Source organism: Erpetoichthys calabaricus, chromosome 18 (genome assembly GCF_900747795.2).
Source record: "Erpetoichthys calabaricus chromosome 18, fErpCal1.3, whole genome shotgun sequence".
Classification (NCBI taxonomy): Eukaryota; Metazoa; Chordata; class Cladistia; order Polypteriformes; family Polypteridae; genus Erpetoichthys; species Erpetoichthys calabaricus.
Genome location: NC_041411.2, coordinates 9,641,421 through 9,657,879, shown reverse-complemented (window position 1 = coordinate 9,657,879; position 16,459 = coordinate 9,641,421). Strand labels below are relative to the sequence as shown.

General features: G+C 37.2%; 1 protein-coding gene across 1 annotated transcript in view; it reads right to left on the bottom strand.

Annotated features, from left to right (window-relative positions):
- Nucleotides 1–13,462, bottom strand: part of piwil1 (piwi-like RNA-mediated gene silencing 1) — a 60,364-nt gene extending 46,902 nt beyond the window's left edge. Inside the window, exons 1-2 of the mRNA XM_028824765.2 lie at nucleotides 13,411–13,462; nucleotides 9,138–9,190 (exon numbers count right to left, since the gene is read on the bottom strand). The gene's annotated coding sequence lies outside the window, so the exon portion shown is untranslated. The remainder of the gene's footprint in view (nucleotides 1–9,137; nucleotides 9,191–13,410) is intronic.
- Between the last annotated feature and the right edge of the window lie 2,997 nt (nucleotides 13,463–16,459).

Here is a 16,459-nt window from a genome sequence, read left to right as displayed (position 1 = left end):
TTACACTGAAGGGGCTGGGGGAACGGCGGTCTTGGAACAGAAGCTTGTCGATGTTGCATCCTCTTTTGCTTTATCCATCGCCTTTTCTTGTAAGAAGCAACGACGAAGCTCCTCTGCAAAGGTGAGCAAAAAAACATTCTTTTTTCAGTGCCCCCTGTGCATGGCTTGTATAGTACATGTGCGTTGATCGCCGTCAAGTCAAGCGTGTTATAGCGCAAGCAACGAGCCACCTGCGTGCTTCTGCTGGCACCGAATAAGCTCACGCCTTCTGGTGCACGATGTCAACGCAGCACCGGGCAAAAAAGACAGACAAATATATGTGGCATTTTGAAGAAATCTTTATGACCTGAATAGTACCAATCAGAAAACATTGTCGCACTAATGCAATATTATTTGAAAACGAACAGCGTCAGATCGGATGTGAATTTATGCTGGCGCTGTTACTTACAGTCAGATCAGGAGAGGCGGGGGCGGTGGTTTGATGGCTGGTGTTAGAGCGTGATCGTGATTGAGAGAACAGCACCAGATCTGCTGTAAATGTATGGCATTTCTAAAAGTTAGCTTTTTTTCCAGTTTTATTCTCTCAGTCACGTTCACACTCTCCCTCGCACCCCCCCCAAACCTTCTGATCTTACTCTAACAGCGTCAGTATAAATTCACACCCGATCTGACTAAAGACATTGACGGAGAGATGCGAAGGGATTTAAGGTGGGACTGATTTACGAGTTTTTTCGTAGGCTCTGGTAATTCTAGTGTTCACTCTGAGAACACATTAGTGTTTTCCTTGCATCTGTTGCTATTATTATTGCTTACTTGATAGAGGACTTCATGCACATAAATAATCTACAAAATAATTCTATGTTCAGGCAAGTCTCCACCACCCAATAAGCTCATACAGCATTCAAAGTGCACATTACTTATATCAGTGCTCCGCAACCGGTGTGCCACGGCACACTGGTGTGCCTTGAGCCGATACAGGTGTGACGCGGTCAAATAAGACAATTTTCTAACTAAATAATATTTCAACGGTCCTCCTTAGAAACACAATTAACGAGAATACGTGCAATGAAATATTCGCGTAAATAGCCTTTTAAAGGTTTCATAATTTTGTGTGTCATTTCTCTGAAATAATAAATCCCATCGCCTGGTGCCTGTCGCCTACGACGTAGGCCCTACGTAGTCGCCAGACAACTCCGTAGTATGCTTTGATAGGCAGAGCGCTCCGTGCCCTCACCTAGATTCAATTCAAGCCGACGTATTAGTCGTGCTACGTCGCATTCACTCGTCTTGCGACAGCAGTTATCATTCATTACTATTAGTTGTGTTGCTGAATTGTGTATGGTTAACGTTCTTCGTGTGATTCATATTTAGTTTTATACCCCTTTAAATATGGATAAATTTTTACGTGGAAAAGATTCATCTTCACGTACAGATGATGAAGAACCCAGCACAAGTGTTGCAAAAAAAAAAACAAAGAAGATTGTGAAAAGAAAGTACAACGAAGACTACATTCGATATGGATTCTCGTAGTGTGGTGACGAAACGGCTCCAAAGCCACAATGCATCATTTGCGGCGATCAGCTATCAAACGAGGCAATGGCACCCAGTAAACTAAATCGGCATCTAAATTCAAACCATCCCAGTTACGCCAAAAAAGACAAACAACTCTTGTGTTAATTAAAAATGATAAGCGGTCATGCTTAAAAGATCTTGACCAAGAACTTCGGGTTGCGCTGTCAAATATTGAGCCGAATATAAAACTTTTGTGTTCATTGAAACAAGCGCAGGTATCACATTAATCAGTCATTATGTTATAATAATTATTAAGATTGCATAAAAGTTAATATAGTATAGTTTATATGTATGTATACTTATAATAAATGTATACTTATAATAAAAAATGAAAATTTATTGTAAAATTTGTGTATTAAATTAATATCTATATATCAGTGGCGTAGCTGGAGATCATGTTGCCCGGGGCGGTGAAAAATTTGACGTCCCAAAGCTGAAAGAAATTTTTTTTTTTTTGCGCCTCCTCAAGGAACAAAAAAAAAAAAGAAAGAAAGTACCGTAGTTTGGACGCCCCTAAATAGCTGGCGCTCGGAGCGGACCTCCAGCGCTCTAGCTACGCCACTGCTATATATTTTAGCTTTTGACGTGCCGTGGAATTCTAGGAAGAACTTTGGTGTGTCGTAGGTGAGAAAAGGTTGCGGAGCACTGACTTATATCATCTTAAAGGGAAAGACGACCCACAATAACCACAAAAACACAGCAAGTTTCTAAATGAGATTATCTAAAGGTGGTTGCAGCATAACCACTGAATTTACAATATTTTGACAATGACTGGCAATAAGGTAAAAAAAATGATGACATCTGATATATTACTCCTAGTTGATGATATGGCTGGCTGCTTTATTACAAATCAATATTTCAAGAATGTATGAAAACTAAAATTGAACAATTGTGCAGAAGTTATCAAGTTAGAGAAATAACATTCATGGAAACCTTGTTCAGAAATTACACAATTCAACACCACACAGCACTACACTGTTTGAAAAAATAAATGGACTTATGGACAGCAGAACAATCCAGGTATATTGATTGCACCTTTCCGTTTTTGTGGATGAAAACACCTAAAATTGCATCACAGTTGAGATCCTGTCAGCTATACATCTGCTAAATAAGCTGAGGAAGAATATGACTAAATTTTGTCACTTTTCATCAAGTAACCTAATGAAAAATGTAGATATTTTTTAAAATGTCACTAAACAGGAAAGCTGTAACATTTTCTATATAAAGGGCGAGTCAAAATTATGTTAACACTAATGGTACTGACTTGTATACAATTTATGTACCACATTTGGTCCATGTGTTGAACATGATGGCAAACAGGTTGAGAAATTCTTTTAAATCATCTTGCACTTATGAAATATGTTTTGTGAATAAATTGTTCTCACCATTCAAATGTTAACATAATTTTGACTCACTCGGTATAGTCAAGGGAAAAAATAAAGCAAAAGTATCAATATATCATGAACAGTGCAGATGTAGATACAGAAGAACTACAACAGGTTTGCTTTTTGTGAACACAGACTGCAGGAGCAAAAAGAAGAAATGGTGTCTTTAAATGCTGGGGGAGTCCTCACTAAGATGTTTTTTGCAAAAGGCATACCATTAGCAAAAATTCTTCAGAAGCATGCTTTCTGTCTTAAAGTAATAAAAGAACAATAATGCTAATTGTCGCTTGCCTTACCTCTGTGTTCACCACGTTCTGCCTTGACTGTCTGTTACCTGAAATAAGGCTTATTAAAAGAAATAGCTTTCTCCAACAAAAACACAAAAAAATGATATATACAAAAAGTGTCTTGCCAACTTAACATGTACAACTTTACTACCGTCTTTTTCCGAAAATAAGACACTGTCTTACTTTCTTTTTTGGTCCAAAATACGCACTAGGGCTTATTTTCGGGGGAGGACAAAAATAAAAGTATATTTATATATTTTTATTTAATATTTATTTATTTTACACAGAATACAGAAATTAAAATTTATTCAATTACAGTCATGTCATCTTCTTCTGGAACATCGTCATAAATCAAGATTTACACCCCTGGAGTCCCTTTTTGTACTCGACGGAATAGCTCTTTCGTTTTGTACTCATTTTAACTGCGGTTAAAAATTATTCACTTTATAAAAAATAAAATTACGTATGAGGAAATAATCAGACTTACAAGACTGAAATGAACATACATTGTATCTGCACTGTCGCTCAATGTAGACTGCTGCCTTAATGAACAATTATTTATAGTGTGCGCCAACGACGCGTTCCGTCGCATTCCGCATATGCATGCCCCCCTCCACTCCCTCCCCACCTCATTCGACCATACTCTGCGATACGCGCGACGCAGTACAACACAGCAGAGCGGACACAATATTTATGTATTCATGCTGCCTTATGTTGTATTTTTAAGATAAATTCCAAGAATTAATTTGAAACGAACTGTAGAGGTAAACAATGAATTTCTCAGAATATTTTATTTCAAACATTTCTCTGAAATACGAGTATTAGGGAAGCTAAACATACTTAATAAATCAACAGCATTTTTTAACGAATTCTTTTTTTCACATTATTTTAACTAGGGCTTATTTTCGGGGGAGGGCTTATATTACAAAAAGTTCCGAAAATCTTGATAGGGCTTATTTTCGGGGGATGTCTTATTTTCAGAAAAAGACGGTATCTGCAACAGAGCTCACATTTCTCTGAGCCACACACTAAAAATTCTGGGAACTTTATTCTATCAATTTATGCTGATTTGACTGATATACCCATCAAGAAATTACTCGACTATCACTTAAGTAAACTAGTTACTGACATTCATAAATATCAAATTACAATCCAGGGATTGAATTTCATGTGTGATAGACATGAGACTCACCCCATTTTATAACCTTGAGGGGATTTCAGGAGGGAACTTATAAAAGATCTCAACATGGACTACCTAATTTATCTTGCCATGTGCACATTCCAAATTTATTCTCGGACATATTCTACCCAGTAATATGCAAAGTACTGCTTACTAAACATACTAATTCAAACTATTATATGTGTACTGTCGAACTTAAGATAATTCAGGATAATTTCATTTAAATAAATGTAATGTCTTTGTAACAAAACACGCAAAATCTGGTTTTCTCTTTCATTAAAGACAACGAAAAATACTGCATTCATGATTTTATTTGTTACTCTAATTGCTTTAAAATAATGATACAGCATTTTCAATGTCAATAATTCTAGTTTTAGCTACTTAAATCAATGCGCATTTTCCCCAGATAATTTTACGAGGCTGACAAATACATTAAGGTTAACCTAGTTATACTTTTACCGGACCTGTAAATGGGAAAAGGAAAAACTGATCTTTCCTGAATCAACTTTGTCATTCAGTGACTGGTGGCTCCTGTCAGCAGCACTCAACTGGCACCCCATGCTGCCAAGTGTCAGGTTTGGTCCCTCACACCATACATCACCAAGAAAAGAATATACAGTGCAAACACATAAATTTTAAGATACATTTCTAGTTAGGCCAGGGTAAAAAAAATTGATTTTACAATCGTTTATATTTCATTTAGTCAATTTGATATCAATTTTTAAAGTCTGAAGATCATTCTTTTAATCTCTAGCCTGCTCAATTACTATATGCAGATTTTTGCTCATCTTTGTTTTTGGTGTCAGATCCAGTAGATCTCGCTAACGTGTCTATGGAAAAAGCACTTTACTACTGTGCATAAAATGGAAAAAGCACTTTACTACTGTGCATAAAATGGCCTGTCCTCCTCAACTGAAATTAGCACCTACACTTAAATCAGACATATGAACAAACTACAAATTCAAACAGTGTGATGGTAAAGAACATACGGTTAAAAGCAAAGCCAAGTATTGTATCTGAAATCTTATTTATCCCAACGTCACCAATAAACGAAATCTGTCAAATTCCAAATGACCATGTCCTAAACAATCTAAAGTAGAGACAGCGTTTACCTTCAAGTTTCCATTTAATTTGCCTTGTGCCGAAAATTAACCAACCAGAAAGTAAATGAGTTATAGTTCCTAGGCTTCATGACGATCTCAAGGACAGCATCGCCATATCTCTCAGGTCACTACATTAAAAAAACTGGGCATCAGTGGGAAATGTGTTGCAGAGAAGAGCGCTGAATAGCAAGCACTTCACGAGCAACCTCACTACTGTGATGGCTGGCTGATGTTCCCAAAACCTATCTAGCATTTCCAATGCACTGTTCCATTGCGGGACCACATCAATCCCAGGTTTGTGAGTTGGCAAGTCCAATAAACGCAGCATCTCTCTAAGTATTGGTTGGCTGTACTTCTACGGGGAAAGTGTTTGCAACACGTCTCACCCGGCCAAGCAAGTGGGCAACTGTTAGAATTTTGATAGCAGCCTGTGATACCAAGGTGAGCATATGTACTAAGCAGCACCGCATGAATATTAGCGGCACTGTCAGTCATGATGGCTGCTTCTTTGCCTTTTATGCTCCATTCATCCAACACCACTATAAACATGCATCAGATCTAGATCCTCGTTTTAAAACACTTCCTTTTTGTCAATGGAGGAACTGTACGGTCACTGAGTAATGGGACTGCTACAAGTGAGCAAATGAAGATATGTGCAACTTGTAGAAGTATAGAAAGACACGAGTCTTCCCACCGTATCTTTAATTTCAACTAATTCAAGATTATTTTAAATGTCCAATAGGGGAATAAATTCAGCCAACAGTTTAGTTGAAGGGTGTCTACGTGGAGATTCATAACACATGAATAGGTTACTGAATAAAAAATAATTATTTAAGAAGCAACATTTGTTTATATTATCCATCCATCCATTTTATTCACAAGATAATACCAGTTTGTTAATAAAGCACATGTCATTGCATTGTATTAAAACAAGGAGCCACTACCCCCAAATATATGTGGACTCTGATTTGGCAATACATTTAAGTTAAATTACGGTGAATTTTGAATGAGTGCAGTGTTGTAAATTTTTTTTTTCTAAAAAAGAGAAATAATACTTTGTTCTACATCTTCAAAATACCGATGTTAACTGTCCATTACTAATCTAGTATTGCTTCTTAAATGTCATTCCATGCTTATGCATATGTTATGAACTCACAATGAAGACACCCTTTAAATAAGCGTTACTGAAATTTGTCACATTATATTAATGTTCTCTATGCATGGTTAAGCAATCTTTAAAAAAGCCACCACTTCAAATAAATAGATCAGTGCACACTAATTAAATCAAGATAAAATCAACATCAAATCTAATCAGGCCATCAATGCAGATACACAGCCCTAAACCTAGTATGTATTTAATTTTAATACGAGTATTCAAATCATACTGTTTTGACTAATTTGAAAGCCCTACAGCAGAACTACAGCATTTGATGGTGTTGGTATGAAAGAGACTACCAAAGAACTCTATACTAAAGCAGGATTCAGCCCAAAAGAACCATTCTCTTCTTACATTTTAAAAAAAACAAACAAAAAAAAAAAAAGACCTCTGCAACTACAGAGAAAAATTAGCTTCATTTTGATAAGCCACGACTTGACTTCATCTGTTAATTTGTAACATTTTTATTTTTTTTGTTTTTAACTTAAAAAAGTGCTTAAAGCTGATTGTTGATTAGTATTGCAAACCTAATGATGATATGCAAGTAGTCAACAGTGTAAACTTTTTTAAAAACACAAAACTATGCACTATTTTTTTATTTACTAGCTGATTACCCAGTGGCTTCACTGAGTGCAAGGGGAAAAAAATAAAATGTAGTCTATAAGTTATTAAACAGTAAAACATTAACATTTAAGAAGTAAAGATACATTGAAAGTCCCACTTGCTAGAACTTTGTTAACCCCTTAACCGCCCTCTGCCGGATATATCCGGCACCGTTGTTTTATTGCTAACGCCATACTGCCGGAATTATCCGGCACATTTGCCTGTGGTTATATGAATGCCTGGCAAGTAGTATAACTGACGGTTTGGCGTGGGTATTATTACTACGTTGTATTTCGACAAGTCTGTGGTTGTTTTGGCCGGTCATGTGACGTGATTCGCATGTAACAGCTGTGAATATGGCGAAACGTAAAACTGACTTCAAGTGAGGCTTTGCAGGCGATTTTGGACAGTTCTGATCATGATTGTAGCAGTTCTGAAGAAGATTTTAGCGACAGTGATGAGCAGCAACGTGCGCTGCATGATACTGTGAATGAAGACGCATCGGATGACGGCGCTGAGTGGGTGTATCCCCAGCATCTCAGCTGGGCTGCTGCCCGTGGTGAACTACCTTTTCTGCATTCATTTGAGGGAACGTGTGGCTTTATTGTTGATGTAAACAATTACACTGCTGAGCAGTTTTATGAGCTGTTTGTGATGGTCTACAGATCCTATGTATGCAACACCTATTTTTGCAGCTGTCATGACACGTAACCGATTCTCTTTGCTGCTGAAATTCTTTCATTTGAATGACAACAGAAATGAGCCAGATAAGAAAGATCCAAACCGCGACCACTTGTTCAAGCTACGTCCTTTGATTGATCATTTATTTGAAGCATTTCAGTTGCCCTACATGCCAGGACCGTCAGTTGCAGTTGATGAAAGTTTATTGTCGTGGAAGGGCCACTTACAGTTTCGACAGTATCTACCATTGAAAAGGGCACGGTTTGGCATCAAGATGTTTTGCTTAGCTGAGAATTCAGGTTACATTTATAGATTTCGTGTATACACTGGCAAAGAGGATCCTATGAGTAGTATTTCAGCAGTGTTGCCAGATGAATGTAAGGACTTTGGACTTTCAGAAAAACGCTGTCATGTCTGTTCAAAGAAGGGTCAGCGTAGAGACGTCAAGACCTTCTGCTCTAAGTGTCCCAGCAATCCAGGACTTTGTGCAGTTCCCTGCTTTGGCCTGTGGCACAGCAAACTCAAATACTGGGAATGAAACTATGATTGACTGAACTACTTTTGACTTTTGAATTACTTTTGACTGTTCCGTTTTTGTAGTTGACAATAAATCCAGAAGCCTGAGAAAAGGTACATTTTGTGCTTTATTATGTGTTTGCCCATTTCTAGAACTTGCACAACATTTAGTGGTCAATACTGCTTGAATAAATGTAAAAAATGTAAAAAAAAAAATGTAAAAAAGTAAAAAAACGAAAATTGTTCAGATTTCGCCTGGCGTGGGGAATATTTAGGGAGTTGGCGGTTAAAGGGTTAATGACAAATAGTACGTAAAAAAAAAAAAAAAAAAAAAACCCATCACATCAGCTAATCTGTACTTTACAGCAATATCACCAAATTTCAACCAAATCTGTCAAGGCAGTTTTGAGATTCTGGGGTATTTAGTTTTTCTATTGTGGGATTTTTTTAACCCTGATTTATTAATTTATTGAAAAGTAATTTTTTAGTGAACACCTACTATCCTAGATACAATATCCTGCAAAATTTCAGCTTTTTAGCTAAACGGGAAAGAGTGTTTGTGTTAATGAGGGAGTTAATCAAGTTTGTATTATGTAGATTTAATAACAAATCCATTCGGTTTTATTTAGAAAAATTAAAAATGAATAGCATTACCTTTTTGATACGCCTCAAGTGATGTGGCAACAATCAGTTGGGAAATACCCGGACTAGACAAAAAAAAACACAAAGAATGAATGACTGAAAACAGAGACGGCTGTTGAAGATTCAACACACTAACATGAAACCATATCAAGTGTCATTACCATAATTTACACTTAACATTTTAATGGACCATTGCTGAGCACATTATACAGTTGAATGAACAGATATGAAATCAAAAATTGAATTAAATAAACCTGGACACGAGTAAAAATACCTTTGATTTACTTAAGTAGAAGTAAATATATACTCAAAACCTAGACAAAGCCATTTTATTTTCAGTAATAAAACATGGTTTACATACCGCTCTCACCATTAAGTATTAGGGAGATGACATGTGCATTTTACCTATTGTGCTAATTTTAATACATCCCAAGGTTTTACTTGAAGTTTAATTTTATTTACCAAAACCATCTCTGGGGAATGTCTGAATAAAGCGTTGCTACAAGTCTTTGTTCATTTCAATAGGTTGTGTACTTTTACATTTGTTACTGTCAATACGAAGAGAACAATCCCTTCAGGTATTTTATTTGAGCATGTGGAGACTGGACAACATTTTACAAATACAAAAATTCTTAAGCAATAATCTATGAAAATCTGATACTTGTGGATCATTTTAAAGCAACATCATCATTTCCCATTTATACCCATCCAGCTTTGGTGTAAAGAAAAAAAAGTAAAACTTGACAATGATAAAACGGTTAAAAGGTGTTTTGGTGTGTTGTTTCATCATGTGGTGGGACAGGCCACTAAGCAGACAAACCAGATGTTATAAACTTTAATGAACAGATTTTTAATTGCTTTGCAAGCTGCATTTCCTATTTCTCAGTTGGTGCAGAACTTGACAAATGGACAGTGGTTTAATTGAACAATTACCTGCACGGTTTTTATTAACCAAGTCTGAAGATGAATCACATGACGTACCAAACAAAGAAAAAATGTTTAGATAGATAGATAGATAGATACTTTATTAATCCCATCTATCTATTTATCTATCCTATCTATCTAAGTCTGCAATCCTACTTGAAGAGTTCAGTTTCTTTTTTCACATGAAAGAAGACAGAACACACACACGGGTAGAAGAAACCCCTCAAAACTTGGTAGTTAGTTGGGCTTACGCACAAAAAGGATTCATGTGTTCATCTCACCTCCAACACAAAAACACGTTTTCTTGAATTGCAGACTTCAACACATCAGGATTCAAGCATGGTTAAGCATTTACAAGCAACCATTTTTTTTTTCTAAAAATTTTTTTTACTTTTGTATAGTCTCATTCTTATTTGTAAAAAAAAAAAAAAAAAAAAAAAAAAAAGGATACCTTTGCAGGGAACCAATTAAGTCAAAGATGAGCAAATCAAATGGAAGGACCCAGCTCGTCACTTTAAATATGATGTTGCAAGAAAACTTTTGAATATTCTGGTCAAAAATACAAGGATTTAATGATCTTTTCATTTTCAAGGCTTTATTAAAATGTGATATTTTACAAGTATTTCAAGACGTTCAGCTGTCAAATCAAAGTAATATTTGCTGTTTACTCAAGAGCTTAGATTAAGCCGATACTGGCTGGTCTGAAGATTTGAATAGCATCAACAAATGACAGGAAAGAGATCCCAATTAAAATTACAGCAAATAAAAGCTATCCAATCATAAATGCACTTTAGTTTAATGCACTTTGATCATATCCTAATTCAACCAAAACTGCTCATCATTAAATTTTCCCAAAGCAACACCTAACCTGTCAGCAATACAATTAAGGTCCTGCACAACCTGGTCACTTTATGGGCAAAAATGTTTGTACATGTCCATTAAAATAGCTGCCAACTCCCAAAAAACATTACCTGAAGCAATGCCAGTTGGGACAGAAGTGTGCCATGGAACGCAAATTGTAAAATACTATACTGGTGGTTCTTAACATTTTTGGCCATGGGACGCAATGTTTTATGCTTTTGATCAATTATGACCCCAGACAACACCTTCCCTTGAAAAACATTTAAAATACAGCGGGGCAATGTTGCCCAAGTGCAGTGACAGATGAAACAACGAGCAGGAGAGGGTGGTCCCTCTTGGAGTAGCAGCCACAGTGACAAAGAGAATATATCAAAGATCAAAATTCTTGGCATCACTAGAGTAATAATAAACATATTAAGGTAAGTGTAACAAGCATGCATACATGGGTGGAAGGTGTGAGCTACTCAGCCAATGGTGGTGCACTGAGACTTAACCTTACTCAACTGCAAGAATCCAAATAACACTGTTACTTAATGGAAATTAACATTCCGTGATACCTGAAAAGGACCCATGTTCAATCCGTGTATTTTGCCTTTTTATTGTACCCAAATAACCATTTTACAGAGGACTCTCTAATCAGAAAGCTACCTTCTATAAAACCTTGCAACTGTCAACAATAGAAAATTAACATTTCAAAACACGATTAAAACAATGGAACAGCTCAAAATGGCATCACCACTGCTTTGAAAAAGGATTCACCAATTGTAACTTCATACACTTAAGACAATAAAACTTGGTACTTGTGTACTAAACAGACGGCAGTGAATTACATATATATATATATTATATATACACACACACACAAATTATATATAATAAATTCCAATTGTACTTATGTATTTCAATGATATTCCAATTTCTGTATATTTTTTTAATCACAACAAATGTTATGAATTCGTCCAAACACTTCCGTTTTCCTTTATTCCAAGTACCTCCAACTTTAGATAGATAGAGAGCATACACGGAGCTGCTGAAAAGGCTGCCACTCTCGGCGGCGCCGGAACTAAAGATACTTTACTGGATGTATACCCCCATATGGAATAGCACTAGGGATTTTCAGGTCGTTACACAATTGTTATACACTGAGCTGCTAGGTGGGTTTGCTGGAGACAATTAAAACTAGCACTGTAACATATTCCAAGTCACAACTGTGGGACTCTAGATCGTGTAATGACAGCACCGTCCTGTCTGTCTCAGGGTCCACACACGCACACTCGCATTGGTCCAAATATCCCATTTAAACTGCTCGGACATCCGTGCCTCTGAGGTAGCGGTGCTGCTAATTGAGCCATCTACTGCACTACCGTGCGTGTGTACATCGTTGGCAAACCTTCCATGGTGATGCGATATGCTTCATCTGGGTCGTCCAGAGCCCCTTTAATACATCATTTTTTATTTTTAGTGTTTGACTATAGTGGTCACCGGGCATATAAAACTGGGGAATACGGCAAGCCGTTTTAATATGGAATTGCTTTCTGTAATTAGTTAAGACTTTTGTAGTGAATGAACTACAAACCGACCCCGTTCTCCACCATCGTTGCCCTCCGTTTCTAAAACGTCTACTCAAAGAACTAGCGGAACTCCGATTACAAATCCTTAACTGAAAACACCGTAGACGAGCAAAGATACGCGCTTAGACGTCACCGATCCGAAACGGACTGAAGCGAGGATTTACACGAGTAAAAGCGGAGTTAGGCGCCAGCTGCCAACACTTGACACGGCCAAATGCGGAGGGACGTTCACTTTATTTCAAAACTTTACAATTGTGACGTCTATATTTCTTAACACCTGTTTAGTTTCGCCTTCTGCTCGAACGTTGACGTCTTTTAATGCGTCTCACTCTAGTCTAAAGTGACATATTCCTCTCTACAGGTCGCCGTTTTTTTCCAGCGATTTTCTGATCCGACTGCAGCGAGAACAAGTGCGTCAAAATGGTCGCCGCTCAGTAGCGGACGGCGTCTAAACGAAGTACTTTTAAAGTTTTCCCATTTTTTTTGACGATTTTCATTTCGTCGCAACAAACTGCGTTACACTTACGAAAATTACTGGCGTCTACAGCGTGTTTGTCGGCCATATCCAAGATTGTCTCTGCGCCCATCAACTATCGTTTCAGAAAAGGGCGTTTCGACTTTATTTGACGGTAGTCGACACGAACTTTCTAGAAGTAACGAGTTTTTCTAAATGCTAAAATAAATGGAACTATCTTTCATTTGTTTTAAAAAAGACCGCATTAAAAGGATATACAAATTCAACTACTAATTTTTCAAACACGTGCAATCTCGAAAGCATTTCACGTCATGTAAACCAATTGACTAAATATAACGTTTTAAAACTATTTTATCATTTTAGTAAGACACTGCATTACTTTTTTTTGGTTAACAGCAAAAAAACAACAAAACTTTAATTTCACAAACACGCGCCATTAAAACAAAACGTTTACCTTGTGCCTCAGTCGACGTCGAACTGGCGCTTCTAACAGGTGTTCTAACGAAACATTCTACCCATCGAAATGATCCACTTACTGGTACCACGCATGCGCAGACCAAAATTACGCAACTTTTCTCGAAGCTTACCAACTGCTTGTCGATCTGTCCTACCTAGTGTTGATACTGTATTTCAGTAATATGTATGCTTTTATTAGCCTTACTACATTAATGCATTTATTACAGTTTACTGCATAGGTATTTTTAACTGATGACATGGTATAACGTTATAAGTTTAATGCTACGACTTACAATAAACGGATGGGTGTAACATATACGGTGTATATACCATTCATGCCAAGTAATCTGTTGCTTTTGTTGACATAGTGTGTAATAAATAAACTGTTAATTTAATGTGCTAATTACAACTTGTTTATTTTGCTTTTTTAAGCTATGGAAAAAAAGTGGGAAGAAATGTATAACTTTTTGTCTGCGGGATCATACCCTGATGGATTCTTCTGCAAAAGTTCTGTTAATGTGAAAGGAGCATCCCAATGTTCTAAGGTCCAATACTTGTTTGTAATGATATCTGATTAACATCTTTGATATTGCATTTTGGAAAACCTAACATAATGCAACACACTTTCAAATTTTAAGTTCGGTTTGCTTGAAAAATTATTTTGTCAGAAGCCGCAAATATTAGCATACTAGCAATAAAATAATTGAAAGGAAATTAAATATTGAGTGAAGATTATTTTCTTATTTTGAATAACAGCAGTATGTTACACCTAACACTACTATTGCTTTTTCAAAATACTGAAAATTAATCAAATGACTGATGTTAAAGCTTGTATACTAATGAGAACAACTGTGATTATAGGCAATGCAGAAGATTATTGCTTGGTTTCTTCCAAGCTGGAAGATGATCCCAATAAAAGCACAATTGAAATGGTAACAATATTTCAACATGTACCATCCACAATAATATAATATCCTACTATGCTCATTTTCACTCTTCATAATTTTGTTCTTGGGGTCTAGTAATATAACTTAACAAGTAACATATTAACTGCTTCTACACCTGCTTGGCTGCATCGGAAGAAATAGTTAATTGAATCAGTCACTATTATTACTGTTTCCATGTTCAGACTAATCGTTATGTTTTATTTTTCAGGTGCAGTGTGATATGTGCAGTCGCTGGGCACATTTTGAATGTGCCAAATTCAATGAAAAAATTGAAATAGCATATGTTTGTAAAAAATGTATAGATAAATAAGTATTGTTCTTTGGTCTTTGTTGTTGGAGTGTTTTATTGTTCACAAATGTATGTAAATTAAAGCCTTTCTATTCTTCCTATGATGTACTATTGTTTTATTTGAAATGCCCTCAAATAAGGTGCTTTATGGACCTTAAAAGTTTCACTTAATATGTTCAATAGAAAATATTACACATACTTTATAATGTTGTATGTAATACAGTTGTTGTTTATTTTGTTATACTATGCTGTATATAATGTGTCAGCTTTGCAGTATATTTCAGTCCTTGGAAATGTGTTACTGATCTACCCATATGCATTATAAAGGTAGGATGCTTCGATAAGGTAGCACCAATCGATAGATACATCTGTCGAAATAAACTACGGTAGGATACTTCGACAAAGTAGGACAAATCGTCAAAACACCGGCGCTAAGCCTCCAATACTATCTGTGGCGGAGGGATACCGCGATTCCGCCTCTGCAGGCATTTTGTAACTTAGCGCTTCCATAAGCGGTTTTTATATCACTGCACTGTAGATAAAGTATACTGTGGGGTATACAGTGTATGTCCAAACCGAGCAGCGTGTTCTCTAATCGGTGGTTTCCCTTTATTATAGTTGGTGGTCCGCCTCAGAACATTCGTTGTTTTGTCTTTGTACTATCAAGTACAGCGATCGGTATAGGACGATTTATTGGGCCAGCTTCCCCGAATTAATTCGCACCTCTTCACCTTAATGTAAGTGGACAGATTCACTTAGTAACAAAGCGTATTCATTTACTTGTGATCTGGCTTGTAATTTAGGTGTCCATTGAGATCTATATTAGTCTGCACATGTCCACGCCACCTGTTGTATGGACCGCCGGGTCAGATCGGCCACAGTGTCACACTGCAACATTTCAATTCGTCCTGACAATGACAGTCTGCACGCTGCACACCACGACGATGTCTGTTTAGAGGACATATGGGGGGAAAAGCGGCACGACCTGGAGTCGTACATATGGCAAGTTTTGAAACATAAGAAATCAACCAGCCCCAAACAGCAGGAATCAGGCTGGGGGGCTCGAAAGGACTGGCTAGAAATGTGAGGACGGCTCCACATCTGTGTAATCTTACATAGCGCAGCTCCTGTTAGGTGGGCTCAAGTACGGTGAGCAGGTGACTTCTACCAAGTGTTCTTCTCTGGTTCCTCTGTGTTAGGAGACCAGTCCAGCCTCATGTACTTGTAGTGGTGCACCACCTCCACCTCCACCTCCATTCCCTGAACAGTGAACTCTCACAGAGGCTCTTTGGTGCAATCAAAGTCAATAAGCAGTTTCTTGGTTTTGCTGATGTTAAGTTGCAGACCATTCTCAAAGTTCTCCTCCCAACTGCTATCCCCCTTGAGCAAATGTGCCTCAAATATAACCCCTCATCAAAATATTCCTTCTGCTACAGGCAAGTTTAAAACTGGTAAGAAACCCGAGGTTCCTAATTTTTCACTAGTAGGCCTACATTATCTACTGCTTAAATGACACTCTTCTTTCTGGGTAAAGGCATCTTTAAAGTATCCTTTTAAACCTAACTAGGAATATGTCCAGTGCACAGTCACTGCTACCAAGAAGCACTTCTGGGTCAGGACCCCAAGATAGCAGACTCACCTCCCAATAGCTCTTTCTGGTGGCACCTGCAGACTTCAACAGCGGGTCCCTGCAGAACCACAGCTTTTACGCTGCTCTGCTGTGATCCAAACAGGGGCTTAGTAAGAAGGGTTGCTGCCCTATAGTATACCTAGGAGTGACATTGCCACAGGGGCAGCCTCCCAGTACCCTT